This window comes from Mytilus edulis, chromosome 2 (assembly GCF_963676685.1).
Source record: "Mytilus edulis chromosome 2, xbMytEdul2.2, whole genome shotgun sequence".
Lineage (NCBI taxonomy): Eukaryota > Metazoa > Mollusca > Bivalvia > Mytilida > Mytilidae > Mytilus > Mytilus edulis.
Genome location: NC_092345.1, coordinates 53,805,364 through 53,821,030, shown reverse-complemented (window position 1 = coordinate 53,821,030; position 15,667 = coordinate 53,805,364). Strand labels below are relative to the sequence as shown.

Here is a 15,667-nt window from a genome sequence, read left to right as displayed (position 1 = left end):
ATCAAAATGTCAGTCTTGTTGTATACCTGGTAGAGATATTGCTGATACTATTGCTAATATAAGAGATGTACTTGACCTTATAGAAAGTGAAGAATTGGAGGGTTATTTACTTAAAATGGATCAGGAGAAAGCATTCGATAAAGTTGGGCATACTTATTTAAGGGAGGTTCTTAAAAAGTATGGATTTGGTGATAGATTTGTAAATTGGGTAGGGATTTTTTATACAGACATTCAAAGTTCTGTTAAAAGTAATGGGTTTCTTACAAAATATTTTAAAATTAAAAATGGGATTAGACAGGGATGTCCCATTAGTGCTCTTTTGTACGTGCTTTCTGCCGAACCTTTGCAGTGTGCAATTAGAAATAATTTAAACATTGAAGGTATTAATATACCTAATTGTGATGAAAAAGCTGTTATTTTTCAACATGCTGATGACACTACTCTCACATTATGTAATAAAGAGTCTATCAATGAAACATTGAATATTTTTGAAATTTATGGAAAAGCATCAGGTTCAAAGATAAATATGTCAAAATCGGAGATTATGTGTATTGGTAAAGCAAAAATTGATGTATCAGAAATACAGCAAATAGGGTTGAAATATTCTGTAGATTGTATACAGATATTAGGTGTGTATGTAGGCAAAAATAAATTATTTTGTGATGATCTTAATTGGAAAGATAAAATTAGTAAAATTAAAATGTTAGTTAATTTATGGAAGCAGAGACGATTGACATTATCTGGTAGAGCTACTGTGATATCCTCACTATTGATGTCTAGGTTATGGTACACAATAGCAGTGTGTTCCATTCCTGATTGGGCTTTACAGTCAATCAAGAAGATATGTTTAGATTTTTTATGGAATAATGGATCGCATTTGATCAAATATAGAACGATAATAGGAGCCAAAACTGATGGAGGGTTAAAATACCCTGATATTTATTTAAAACTATTAGCATTTAGATTAAAATTTTTGACAAGATTTTTAGATAAGGTTTTCATGCTATATGGAAATACACTATGACATATTTTTTGAACAAGATACACAATACAAATCTAGGTGTACATTGTTTATTTTTATTGCTACAAAAGAAAGACTGTACAAACATACCTGTGTTTTATAGGGAAATCATTGATGCATGGCAATATTTTAAACCTTATGTTGATATTGATATACGATCGGTTGATATTTTTAATCAACCAATTTTTTTGAATGAATCCATCAAGGTGAATGGTAAATGCATATTTTGGAAACAGTTTTTATTAGCTGGAATTACCAAATTGAAACATGTAGCATATGAAGTGGTTCCAGGTTTTTTACCTTTTAATGCTATTTATGAAATGATTGAAAATGTTGATGACAATGTAGATTGTAATAAACTAAGACAGCAATATAATAGTTTGCTAGAATGTATTCCAAATGAATGGAAAAAGGTGATATTAAATGAAACAAAACCAGTTAACTGTGATGAGGTTCCATTGTTTATTGTAAATTATAATAACAAAACAAAAGATTTTGTATGTTGTAAAACAAAAGATTTTTATGGTATATTAGTAGATAAATGTTATATTGAACCTGATGCTCATCAATATTGGTTAGAAAGTTTTAATGTCCAATATGTTCCTTTTAAGTTCGTATGGACAAGTGTTCATTGTTATTGGAAATCGCCAGACTGTGTGCAATTAGATTTTAAAATTGTTCACAATAGAATATTTACAAATTTAAAACTAAAAAGAATAAAACTTTCTGACTCAGACATTTGTGATAGTTGTAAATCTGAAGTAGAAGATTTGTTTCACTTATTTTTGAAATGTCATGATCTAGATGGTTTTCATAGCTATATGTTTAGTTTTTTATGTGAGCTTCTAGAGAAATGTAAAATTGATGTCTTGGTAAATCAAGGATATAGTCAGATGTTTTTGCTTGGTATGACAAGTACTTATACTGATGTAAATACATATTTTGTTAATTTTGTTCTTTCTGTTGCAAGACTTTGTGTTTTCAAAAGGAGACAAATGATCAAAAATGATGTCAAGAAAATAGATCTTACGAGATTTTTCAGGTATACACTGAAACATTATATTTCTTATTTTCATGTATATTGTAAGATGGTTAACAAGATGAACACTTTTGAAAGGAACTTTCTAAAGAATAATTGTAAAATCATTGAAATAGATGGTGTTTTGATATTTAACTTTTAATGACGTTAGAAATACTGTGATACTCTATTGAATATTTTATTCTTTTATTATCAATGTGAATTGTGATTTTATATGTTTTATTAAATAAAGATAAAAAAAAATAAGGCGCTGGTTTAAGGCACCAGTCTCCTCGGAGGCGTGGGTTCGAATCCCACCGCTGCCAAGTGATTTTTTTAGTAAGCAAGAAAATTAATTCATCGATTTTTGCATTGATTGACAAAATATGAAATGGATAAAAAGTTAATACACAGAAGATATTAAAATTGTTGTAATACTTAATAGAAAAGAATTATTCTGTTTAATCCATGATCACATATATTGCAGATGCTAAGCGCTATCTCAATGCAGTTTAAAATGCATGACAAACATTGCGGAAAATAGCATATTACAGGTACAAATGTATAACACAAGTTTTTAGAACTATTAGAAATGCTTTGAAAACAAGAGTAACGGGTAGAAAAAAACTATGCCCCGGGTGAGGATCGAACTCACGACCTTCAGATCGCTCTGTCATTTGTGATTATGAGACTGACGCGCTACCTACTGCGCTACCGAGGCCATGATTCTAAACCTCCAATTTAAGGTGTAAATACTTCATAACATTACCATTAACATTGTAGTTACTTGTCAAGGTGAGTGTAGGGCAGAAAGAAACATGTTTATCTTAAAGGAAACACATTTCAAAACATCATGAGCTGTGTTGGTTGTTCATTTTTATAGCTCTTTACTATATGAAATACTTTTAATTGTTTGAGGTTTTTTTTTTCATATTCTTTTCTCCAAAGGGGAATTGAGTATAGTGCTGATAGTAACTCGTCAGAATAATATTCTGCAGAGGCAATTTGTTGCTAACGAGAAAAAGTTTGCTATCCAATTTGCCCGTTTTGCACATGCATTTTTCAGGTTTCGATGAGCGAATAGCGAGCTAGCGTTCAAGCGTTATATATACAGTTTCTACTCATGACTAGTTGCGTCGATCGCGCCCTCCACAATGTACAATATAGATTGCATGGTTCCGTCCAATGTGAAATGGTGAAAAACGCCTCTCCGGTATGATGTTACTTGTGAGTATCAAATGCTCAGCTAAAAATATGCATGTTACCATATATAGACATTCCAGAAAAATGGAACTGACCAAAAAATGGATAACTCTGTTTAGAGAAAGAAGTGAAATATATAATATGATTGCATGCATTGAGTATTAAGAAGGAATTTTAGTTTGATTTTGGAAAACCAAAAAGAAACATATTTCTACGTAATATTTCGTAATGTATGCCTATAAGACATATTTTTACCAGTTGTAAATGTTGTAAACGAATGATATCTTGATTTAACTCAAAGATAAAGCGTCGGTAGCGTGGCCGAGCGGTCTAAGGCGCTGGTTTAAGGCACCAGTCTCCTCGGAGGCGTGGGTTCGAATCCCACCGCTGCCAAGTGATTTTTTTAGTAAGCAAGAAAATTAATTCATCGATTTTTGCATTGATTGACAAAATATGAAATGGATAAAAAGTTAATACACAGAAGATATTAAAATTGTTGTAATACTTAATAGAAAAGAATTATTCTGTTTAATCCATGATCACATATATTGCAGATGCTAAGCGCTATCTCAATGCAGTTTAAAATGCATGACAAACATTGCGGAAAATAGCATATTACAGGTACAAATGTATAACACAAGTTTTTAGAACTATTAGAAATGCTTTGAAAACAAGAGTAACGGGTAGAAAAAAACTATGCCCCGGGTGAGGATCGAACTCACGACCTTCAGATCGCTCTGTCATTTGTGATTATGAGACTGACGCGCTACCTACTGCGCTACCGAGGCCATGATTCTAAACCTCCAATTTAAGGTGTAAATACTTCATAACATTACCATTAACATTGTAGTTACTTGTCAAGGTGAGTGTAGGGCAGAAAGAAACATGTTTATCTTAAAGGAAACACATTTCAAAACATCATGAGCTGTGTTGGTTGTTCATTTTTATAGCTCTTTACTATATGAAATACTTTTAATTGTTTGAGGTTTTTTTTTTTCATATTCTTTTCTCCAAAGGGGAATTGAGTATAGTGCTGATAGTAACTCGTCAGAATAATATTCTGCAGAGGCAATTTGTTGCTAACGAGAAAAAGTTTGCTATCCAATTTGCCCGTTTTGCACATGCATTTTTCAGGTTTCGATGAGCGAATAGCGAGCTAGCGTTCAAGCGTTATATATACAGTTTCTACTCATGACTAGTTGCGTCGATCGCGCCCTCCACAATGTACAATATAGATTGCATGGTTCCGTCCAATGTGAAATGGTGAAAAACGCCTCTCCGGTATGATGTTACTTGTGAGTATCAAATGCTCAGCTAAAAATATGCATGTTACCATATATAGACATTCCAGAAAAAGGGAACTGACCAAAAAATGGATAACTCTGTTTAGAGAAAGAAGTGAAATATATAATATGATTGCATGCATTGAGTATTAAGAAGGAATTTTAGTTTGATTTTGGAAAACCAAAAAGAAACATATTTCTACGTAATATTTTATGCTGGTTTAAGGCACCAGTCTCCTCGGAGGCGTGGGTTCGAATCCCACCGCTGCCAAGTGATTTTTTTAGTAAGCAAGAAAATTAATTCATCGATTTTTGCATTGATTGACAAAATATGAAATGGATAAAAAGTTAATACACAGAAGATATTAAAATTGTTGTAATGCTTAATAGAAAAGAATTATTCTGTTTAATCCATGATCACATATATTGCAGATGCTAAGCGCTATCTCAATGCAGTTTAAAATGCATGACAAACATTGCGGAAAATAGCATATTACAGGTACAAATGTATAACACAAGTTTTTAGAACTATTAGAAATGCTTTGAAAACAAGAGTAACGGGTAGAAAAAAACTATGCCCCGGGTGAGGATCGAACTCACGACCTTCAGATCGCTCTGTCATTTGTGATTATGAGACTGACGCGCTTTTTTTTTTTTTTTTTTCTTTTTAAGACTGACGCGCTACCTACTGCGCTACCGAGGCCATGATTCTAAACCTCCAATTTAAGGTGTAAATACTTCATAACATTACCATTAACATTGTAGTTACTTGTCAAGGTGAGTGTAGGGCAGAAAGAAACATGTTTATCTTAAAGGAAACACATTTCAAAACATCATGAGCTGTGTTGGTTGTTCATTTTTATAGCTCTTTACTATATGAAATACTTTTAATTGTTTGAGATTTTTTTTTTTTCATATTCTTTTCTCCAAAGGGGAATTGAGTATAGTGCTGATAGTAACTCGTCAGAATAATATTCTGCAGAGGCAATTTGTTGCTAACGAGAAAAAGTTTGCTATCCAATTTGCCCGTTTTGCACATGCATTTTTCAGGTTTCGATGAGCGAATAGCGAGCTAGCGTTCAAGCGTTATATATACAGTTTCTACTCATGACTAGTTGCGTCGATCGCGCCCTCCACAATGTACAATATAGATTGCATGGTTCCGTCCAATGTGAAATGGTGAAAAACGCCTCTCCGGTATGATGTTACTTGTGAGTATCAAATGCTCAGCTAAAAATATGCATGTTACCATATATAGACATTCCAGAAAAAGGGAACTGACCAAAAAATGGATAACTCTGTTTAGAGAAAGAAGTGAAATATATAATATGATTGCATGCATTGAGTATTAAGAAGGAATTTTAGTTTGATTTTGGAAAACCAAAAAGAAACATATTTCTACGTAATATTTCGTAATGTATGTCTATAAGACATATTTTTACCAGTTGTAAATGTTGTAAACGAATGATATCTTGATTTAGCTCAAATATAAAGCGTCGGTAGCGTGGCCGAGCGGTCTAAGGCGCTGGTTTAAGGCACCAGTCTCCTCGGAGGGGGAAAAGTCGAGTGGACCTTTGCATGACAGGACGTTGTTTTTGTGTACAGTGAAAATATCACTCTATTATAAGTTATTGCTCGGATTACCAAGCTAAAATATGGATTATTAACATTCTTACATGTTTTAGAAGTAAGTTCTTTTCATTGATATTGAAAAACCCGTCTTTATTAACTGTTTGAAATGTTGTAAATATTGTTGGATTGAAAGAGGCTTCCCGAGGGTGAATTGTATAACTGTTTTTAATTATATTTATAATGGAGAGACTTCCAGCTCTACTGATGAGTACTATAGAAAATGCATGCGAACAATTTCGTAATATAACATTTACTGTTCACGGTGAGAATGACAGAGCCCGTGTATCTATAGTTTTTACAAATGAAGATAGTACAAAGAGTAAAAGAAAATCAAATTCTACGGTCAATTGTAATAAAAAACGGATGAAAGAATATAACAATGACAATGTAAATATTGAGAATATTGAGAATAATACAAATGTGATTTGTTCAGATCGTTCATCCGAAATTATTCAAAGAACGAGTGAAAAGGTATCGACAAATACCTTAGATATAATGGATTTTGAAGATGACCCGTCTGTGGCCTCCGCTACTACAGGTAACATTGATATTATAGAGTCCAAATATAGAACTATCGATCGATTCAGGTAATGAATTGTCTATGTCACCAACCTGTTTAGCGAGTAAAAGTGTAAACAATGTGAATAAAGATAAACATAGCGTATCTGTTGGGAGAATTGAAAATGATAAATGCAACGTAGAAGTAGAAAATTTAGTAACAAAATGTACAATTAGTAAAAAGAATAATAACGATATTGTATCCACTACGTCATCAGGTGTACAATCATGTGATAAAGCGAAAGAACATAATAGAAAGGTACCAGAAAGTGGAATTATAAGGAAAATTGTTTTGAAAAAAAGCCGGAACGGTATGGACATTTTGATTGGAAAAAACGGAAAGAGGACGTCTCGTATTGTTCCATATGAGCCGTAAAAATTTTGAACTTCTCCTTCCCGGGGAACATGAGTACTCTAGATTTAACAAAGTGCTAACCGAGGAATTTGAAGATGTACGAACAACACCATTTATGAATGATGAAGTGAATGAAGGGATATTGAAGATGGAAAAAGTTGCGAAAATGAAAAGACTGTAATTTTTTTTTATTGATATATTGTAATTTGTTTTTGTAGAGAGAAGGTGGGTATGTTTCTGTGAGAAAATGTGAGAAAAAGTTTTTGCTGAACGATGATAATTATATTGTGATGTTGTTTGTTTGTCTTATTATTGCTGATAATTGCCTTAATTTAAATACTTTCGATTTTATTTGCGTGGTGGAATGAAGACCAGCCCTGTGCGAACTATTATTTCGATTGTCACTTTTTATGTCATATGTCGGACAAGAAGACAGTACAAACAGATAACTCTTTTGATTTTTCATTGTATTCTGTGTAAGCTTTTAATAATGATAATTGTGAATGTATGAGCTGAGTGGTAGATAAGATAGAGATTCAATATAAGTATAGGGATATGATATTTTTCTATAGAAAATGATGTGTATATGTATATCAATATGAGTATTGAAAGTAAATAATCAGTTAATTATGTTCGTGACAAATATTTCACGCTATATAGATAATGAAAGGACAATAACTAATGGTAATGTTTTCAATTTTGTGTAACAAAACTGTGATATGTATATATGAATTGTGGATTATAATAAAGATAAAAAAAAGGCGCTGGTTTAAGGCACCAGTCTCCTCGGAGGCGTGGGTTCGAATCCCACCGCTGCCAAGTGATTTTTTTAGTAAGCAAGAAAATTAATTCATCGATTTTTGCATTGATTGACAAAATATGAAATGGATAAAAAGTTAATACACAGAAGATATTAAAATTGTTGTAATACTTAATAGAAAAGAATTATTCTGTTTAATCCATGATCACATATATTGCAGATGCTAAGCGCTATCTCAATGCAGTTTAAAATGCATGACAAACATTGCGGAAAATAGCATATTACAGGTACAAATGTATAACACAAGTTTTTAGAACTATTAGAAATGCTTTGAAAACAAGAGTAACGGGTAGAAAAAAACTATGCCCCGGGTGAGGATCGAACTCACGACCTTCAGATCGCTCTGTCATTTGTGATCATGAGACTGACGCGCTACCTACTGCGCTACCGAGGCCATGATTCTAAACCTCCAATTTAAGGTGTAAATACTTCATAACATTACCATTAACATTGTAGTTACTTGTCAAGGTGAGTGTAGGGCAGAAAGAAACATGTTTATCTTAAGAAACACATTTCAAAACATCATGAGCTGTGTTGGTTGTTCATTTTTATAGCTCTTTACTATATGAAATACTTTTAATTGTTTGAGGTTTTTTTTTTTTCATATTCTTTTCTCCAAAGGGGAATTGAGTATAGTGCTGATAGTAACTCGTCAGAATAATATTCTGCAGAGGCAATTTGTTGCTAACGAGAAAAAGTTTGCTATCCAATTTGCCCGTTTTGCACATGCATTTTTCAGGTTTCGATGAGCGAATAGCGAGCTAGCGTTCAAGCGTTATATATACCTAATGTACTATTTGCATTTTACAAATATATAGAAGATACTTAAGAATTAAAGTACAACTTAATCTGCAATAACTAATTCATTATAACTCTTTAATATGAATGTGGATACCCTGTTAAGCCTGCACAGATCATAAGAAGAATTTCAAATTCTTTGGCACCGTCCCTTGATGATCTTTGCTGGCTGGACACAGAATCTATAATCTTAGAAATATGTTTTAAAAATATATTTTCAATAATTAAGGAGCTTGACTCATCTGCATTAAGTACAAGTAGGGACTCCCCTTTAAGCACCGACTCTTGGTGCTTTCTGCAGATAAGTCATATTAAATATCCTTTATTAAATAAACTTTGTTATTTGCAGTTTACCTCATAGTCAAATGTGGGAGTGCTTAATTGCTTTGTTTTTTTATTGGGTTCTTTTTGTATTTTTTTGTATTTTTATATATTGACATTTCTCCGCACAAACTACTAATGCCTCATATTTGTCTTCTCAAAGTGAAGATACACTTACCGGGTGCACTTGAGTCATTTTCAACATAGTATTCATTGAATAATAATACATTGCTACTATTTCGTTGAGTGTATTTTCTGTGTTATATTATTTTATTTTATTATTTTTATAACACTTGTTACATATCTTTACTGTGTGTGTATTGCATATGTTATTGTTTATAATAATATTGTCTGTATCATATGCCCTCCTGGGGCCCTAATTTGGTAAATAAAATATTCTATTCTATTCTATTCTATTCTATACAGTTTCTACTCATGACTAGTTGCGTCGATCGCGCCCTCCACAATGTACAATATAGATTGCATGGTTCCGTCCAATGTGAAATGGTGAAAAACGCCTCTCCGGTATGATGTTACTTGTGAGTATCAAATGCTCAGCTAAAAATATGCATGTTACCATATATAGACATTCCAGAAAAAGGGAACTGACCAAAAAATGGATAACTCTGTTTAGAGAAAGAAGTGAAATATATAATATGATTGCATGCATTGAGTATTAAGAAGGAATTTTAGTTTGATTTTGGAAAACCAAAAAGAAACATATTTCTACGTAATATTTCGTAATGTATGCCTATAAGACATATTTTTACCAGTTGTAAATGTTGTAAACGAATGATATCTTGATTTAGCTCAAATATAAAGCGTCGGTAGCGTGGCCGAGCGGTCTAAGGCGCTGGTTTAAGGCACCAGTCTCCTCGGAGGCGTGGGTTCGAATCCCACCGCTGCCAAGTGATTTTTTTAGTAAGCAAGAAAATTAATTCATCGATTTTTGCATTGATTGACAAAATATGAAATGGATAAAAAGTTAATACACAGAAGATATTAAAATTGTTGTAATACTTAATAGAAAAGAATTATTCTGTTTAATCCATGATCACATATATTGCAGATGCTAAGCGCTATCTCAATGCAGTTTAAAATGCATGACAAACATTGCGGAAAATAGCATATTACAGGTACAAATGTATAACACAAGTTTTTAGAACTATTAGAAATGCTTTGAAAACAAGAGTAACGGGTAGAAAAAAACTATGCCCCGGGTGAGGATCGAACTCACGACCTTCAGATCGCTCTGTCATTTGTGATTATGAGACTGACGCGCTTTTTATTTATCTTTATTAAAATCAAACATCACATTACATAAATACAATCATTGAAATGTATCTACTATCACAGTTGAGTTACACAATACAATACATTTCTAATTACAAATTCTATCTTACAGTTATCCAAGATTACAGTTCATTAGTACATCAGAGATCAAATATAATCACATCACTGTCTGTTTTCTGCAGTATAGAATTATGCAAGAGGAAATGCTTTTCAAATATGTTGCTCATATTCTTCATTTGACACAAATATTCATTAAAATAAGTCACATAATGCCTCAATGTGTATTGAAAAAATCTTAAAATATCAATATTCTTCACATTATTTTTTACCAGATTTCTTCTTCTAAATATACAGTATCTTGCAACTGATAACATAAAGTTAACAAAACTTACATTCACACCATTGATAGTTACAGTTAAACCGAGCATAAATATTTGTTCATATACAACAGAATTCACTTGATCTGAATCACAAGTATCTAACAATAACTCTACTTTTGTAATCAAATACTGATGAAAGTCATATAATTCAGAACACTTTATAAACAAATGCATAATATCTTCTATTTCATTACAACAAATATCACACAAATCATTATCTACCAACTTCATTTTTAATAAACGTTCATTTGTAAATATACAACAGTGGGCTATTTTAAAATCAAGCTCCGTCATTAATGACGGTTTCCAAAACATATTAACTATCTTCCATACTTTATGCATAATACTTTCTTCCTCTTGAAAGATATTTATCCATTTGTCAACAGATTTTGGTTTCTGACACAATTTATCTATAACAAGACAATATAACTGTTTTGATGAACACATCTTAAAATCAACAAGTTTACAATTCATATTCAAATTAATGTCAATGTTTCTATTGTTTGTTCTATGATACACCTCAGTCCCTACAGTTTTAGTCCACAATTCTGGTAAAGCAGACTGAAGTGATCTATAACGTTTTATAATACTATCTATATCATATTCATCATTTCCTTCAGCAACAATTTCTACAATAGCGTTTTGAGGTAAAAAACCAGGTTTCACCTCATAACAAATGTCTTTCAACTGAATTATTCCAGCCTCTATAAAATCATTCCATAAAATTGTTTTCCCACATATCAAAATTTCTGAATTACAAAATAACGGTTGATTATAGATATTTTCAACTGTATAATCAAAGGACACATTTTCTCGTATAAAGCAAAATGATTTTAACATTTCTTTGTATATCACAGGAATACAAGACACATATTTATCTTTTAATGACATGAATATAATGTCTTCTGCTAATTTCATATTCAATATTTTGGAAATAAAATACCTAAAAATGTCTTTCCATATTACATTATAATCTTCATTTAAAAATCTGGCTAAAAACTTCAATCTAAAAGCACAAAGTTTTGATTTAATATCAGGCAGTTGTAAACCACCTTTATTTTTATCACAAATAATAGTATTATACTGTACAAGATGTGCACCACCATTCCACACAAAATTAACACATAGTCTCTTCATTTCTTCAATAGCCCATTCAGGCATAGAAGTAACAAATAAATTATACCACAATCTAGACATTAACAGAGAGGTTATTACATTTACTCTACCATGTATTGTCAATTTTCTTTGTATCCACATATTTAATAACATCTTAATTTTATTTAGTTTTCCTCTCCAATTCAATTCATTACATACATGTTCATTTTTGCCAATATAAAAACCTAATAACAAAATTTCATTTTCACAAATTTTGAGACCATGACAATTTTGGTCATTTTCTGTCATACAACCTTTCCCAATAGGCATTATTTCTGACTTTTGCCTATTTATTTTAGCACCAGAGCATTTACCATACAATTCAAAAACATTAAATACTTCATCAATTGACTTCTTATCAGATACAGTAACAGTAGTATCATCAGCATGTTGAAACATTTTACACACTTTTTCTGACATTGGAATATTAATTCCTGAAATATTACAATTATTGGTAATCATACATTGTAAAGGCTCAGCTGCCAAAACATATAACAGAGCACTAATTGGACAGCCTTGTCTTATTCCATTCTTGATAGAAAAATACTTGGTTAAAAAACCATTACATTTTACAGAGCTATTTATTTCATTATAAAAAATTGTAATCCATTTAATAAAACTTTCACCAAAACCAAATTTCTTTAATACACTTAACATATACTCATGACTAAACCTATCAAAGGCTTTTTCTTGGTCAGCTTTTACAATATATCCCTCTATATCATCATTTTCTACTAAAGTTATAATATCTCGTACATTTGCAATACTATTAGAAATATCTCTTCCTACTATACAACATGTTTGATTTTCAGACACTATTTTTGGCAATACTTTTTTGAATCTATTTGCCATGACACGAGCTAAAATTTTGTAATCAACTTGCAGTAATGAAATAGGTCTATAATTTTTAATACCTCTTCTATCGCCTTTTTTCTTAAAAATTAGACTGATATCACCAGATCTCATTGATCTTGATAAAATACCTTCATCATAAACAGCATTAAAAACTTTATATAATATCTCTCTAAGTGAATCGTAAAATGTACAATAAAATTCTGTAGTAAGACCATCTGAGCCAGGGCTCTTATTCTTAGACATCGATGATAAGGCCTCAGCAATTTCATTAAATGTTATATCTGAATCACAAATCTCTTTATCATCGTCATCAACCTTTTTATCAACATGTTGTAAAAATCCACATAGTTTATCAGTTTCTATCTCAACACAAGAGTACAACTCTTTGTAAAAATTATATTCAATATCTAAAATTCCATCAGTATTATTTACAATTTCATCATTTTCATTATACAATTCTTTCACAGAATTACTTTCCTGTCTATACTTTTCTAAGTTTAGAAAATATTTTGTATTTTTGTCACCCTCTGTAGCCCATGTGGCTTTAGATCGTAAAATAGCACCTTTACATTTTTCTTATTCATATTTACTAAGATCTAATTGCAATGTTTCTAATCTAGTTACATCTATATCTATACCACTTGCTTGTAAAGCACATAACCTTTGTATTTTATTTTGTATATAAAAAAATTCTCTTTTCTTTTCTTTAACTAAATCTGAAGAAAAAACTTGAGAATATCTCTTGATTCTATATTTCAAATTATCCCACCAAATAAGTGGTTCACTGTCATATAAAGAGCAATTCATAGACTCAACTACCATCTCTTTAACTCTTTTTACATAATTTACATTTGACAATACAGTATTATTTAACACCCATATTCCAGGGCCTCGTTCAACAACACAGAAGTTAAAATTCATAAAAACATATGTATGATCACTAAAGCTTGTTTCATTATAATACACATTTTGTACATTTGGTGATAAGGATTTACTAATTAAAAAATAGTCTATTCTACTCTGCTGCAATATATTATTACATATTCTTTTCCAAGAAAATATTTTTTTACATTCATTTCTTTCTCTCCACACATCATATATATTACAATTACACATAGTTTTATTTAACTCTCTATATGCCTCATCAATACTATGTTTAGATTTACCTCCTTTGTCTAAGTTTGACAGAGTTGTATTAAAATCTCCACCTATTATAACATTTTGTAAATTTTCAATATAACTGTTAACAAACTTAAAATATCTTGCTCTTTCTATACAATTATTAGGTGCATAAACAGATACAAAATTAAAAATTTGACCATCCGTTTCATATGAAACATGTATAAACCTTCCTTCATCATCTTTATATACTAATTTTGTTTTATCTTTTACACTATTGGCAACCATAATAGCAACACCTTGCCTACTATTATAACCATTACATTCATATATTTTCCCTTCATACATATTTTGTATTCCATCAACATGTGATTTATCCCAAAAAGTCTCTTGCAACAAAGCAAAAGTAGCCCTTCTATCATATAAAACAGATACAAAATTTTGAAAATTATTCACATTTTTTAAACCATTACAATTAAACGATCAAATCAGCACCATCATAATACAAATAAAATAATAAAATTTGTTATCCATTTTTCGTTTTATTTTTAGACACCTGAGAGCTTCTACTAGCATTAACATTAGGTTTAGGATTCAACGAAGACCTTCTTGTAAGCTTTCGTTGTTGCTTTTTATATTTCCTAAGCTCTTTAGCAGAGAGAGAGAAAACATCAACCTCTTCGTTTGTGTCACCTCCTTAATCCATGTTTTCATCAACACAGATAGAGGAGTCATCATCACCATCACCACTACCACCCTCTGCGTTGTTTAAGTAACATCACAAAGGGTGTCGTTTCGTTTTTCCCAATGATCGGGATCAAAATCCCCAAATTCTAAATCTTCATTTACAACTTCTTCACTTAGAAGAGTGCTATCTCCGTTACGTTTAACTTTTTTGCCAGTTTTTTCATCTTTTTTCTCTTCCTCAACGGCACTAACACTAGGAACAGAGATATCAACTTCATCATCATCTTTCACGTCTACATCAGTATTTTCATCTGATTCGGAATAATTATCGTCCGAATTAGCAATTTTTCTCTTTCTTGTCTCATGCTGTACAATATTATCCACGTGCACGGCAGCTTCAATAATCAATTCATTTTTGTTTTTATGAATATCATCGACAAGACCTTCACTTTCTGGTACATCAACACTTTTTACCTCGGTTTGTTCTGACACTTCATTATTGGTTTCTTCTTGCGAAGTACTCGTATCTTTAACTCCCGAGGCTTCCACGTTGTTTACCTCATTCACGCAACTGCACACGATTTTATCACAAACATTGCACTTAACAATGATTGGCTGCGGTCGCGTTTTCAAATTGTCTCCCTTCTGACATTTACAATTCAACGGTAGTTCATGACAATGTTCACACTTTGCTGCACGACACCTTCTCGCAACATGACCCTGTGCTCCACAACCACAACAAATAATGTAAGGACAGTTTTTGTGAATATGTTCAGGTGAAAAGCATTCTGAACATACCTTTGTCTGGTTATTGTGAACACATTTATAATACTTTGTGTTTTTACCAACCTTAAAAGGCATACTCCATGGAAGTGCAATTATATGAGGTGGAAAAACACATTTGACAAAACGCGTTCCATCGGCTACCTGAGTACCCGGTACAACTCTTCTGAATACTGGTGAAACGATTTTAATTTCCCTATCTCTTAACATGGCTATAATATCGTCATCATCAATGAATGCTGGGATGTACATGAAAGACACAACTGTCGTATCTGAGTACATTAACGAACATTCGTAATCTTTGTCTAAAATCTCAACTCCACTAAGTATTTTTGATGCATTAGACTTAGAGTCAAGCGTAACATCGTAAAAAGAGGTATCATCCT

At 31.7% G+C, this 15,667-nt stretch overlaps 6 non-coding genes across 6 annotated transcripts; 2 read left to right on the top strand and 4 right to left on the bottom strand.

The window, feature by feature from the left end:
• Positions 1 to 2,669: 2,669 nt before the first annotated feature.
• Positions 2,670 to 2,760, bottom strand: Trnam-cau (transfer RNA methionine (anticodon CAU)). Its single transcript is given in 2 exon segments — positions 2,670 to 2,705; positions 2,724 to 2,760. It is a non-coding gene; the product is annotated as a tRNA-Met (tRNA).
• A 793-nt stretch (positions 2,761 to 3,553) lies between these two features.
• Trnal-aag (transfer RNA leucine (anticodon AAG)) lies at positions 3,554 to 3,635 on the top strand. The gene has a single exon. It is a non-coding gene; the product is annotated as a tRNA-Leu (tRNA).
• Positions 3,636 to 3,939: 304 nt separating this feature from the next.
• Trnam-cau (transfer RNA methionine (anticodon CAU)) lies at positions 3,940 to 4,030 on the bottom strand. Its single transcript is given in 2 exon segments — positions 3,940 to 3,975; positions 3,994 to 4,030. It is a non-coding gene; the product is annotated as a tRNA-Met (tRNA).
• A 1,070-nt stretch (positions 4,031 to 5,100) lies between these two features.
• Positions 5,101 to 5,228, bottom strand: Trnal-uaa (transfer RNA leucine (anticodon UAA)). Its single transcript has 2 exons — positions 5,192 to 5,228; positions 5,101 to 5,136 (listed from the first exon to the last, which is right to left on the bottom strand). It is a non-coding gene; the product is annotated as a tRNA-Leu (tRNA).
• A 2,965-nt stretch (positions 5,229 to 8,193) lies between these two features.
• On the bottom strand, positions 8,194 to 8,284 carry Trnam-cau (transfer RNA methionine (anticodon CAU)). The gene is given in 2 exon segments: positions 8,194 to 8,229; positions 8,248 to 8,284. It is a non-coding gene; the product is annotated as a tRNA-Met (tRNA).
• Positions 8,285 to 9,835: 1,551 nt separating this feature from the next.
• Positions 9,836 to 9,917, top strand: Trnal-aag (transfer RNA leucine (anticodon AAG)). Its single transcript has one exon. It is a non-coding gene; the product is annotated as a tRNA-Leu (tRNA).
• The last annotated feature ends 5,750 nt before the right edge of the window (positions 9,918 to 15,667 follow it).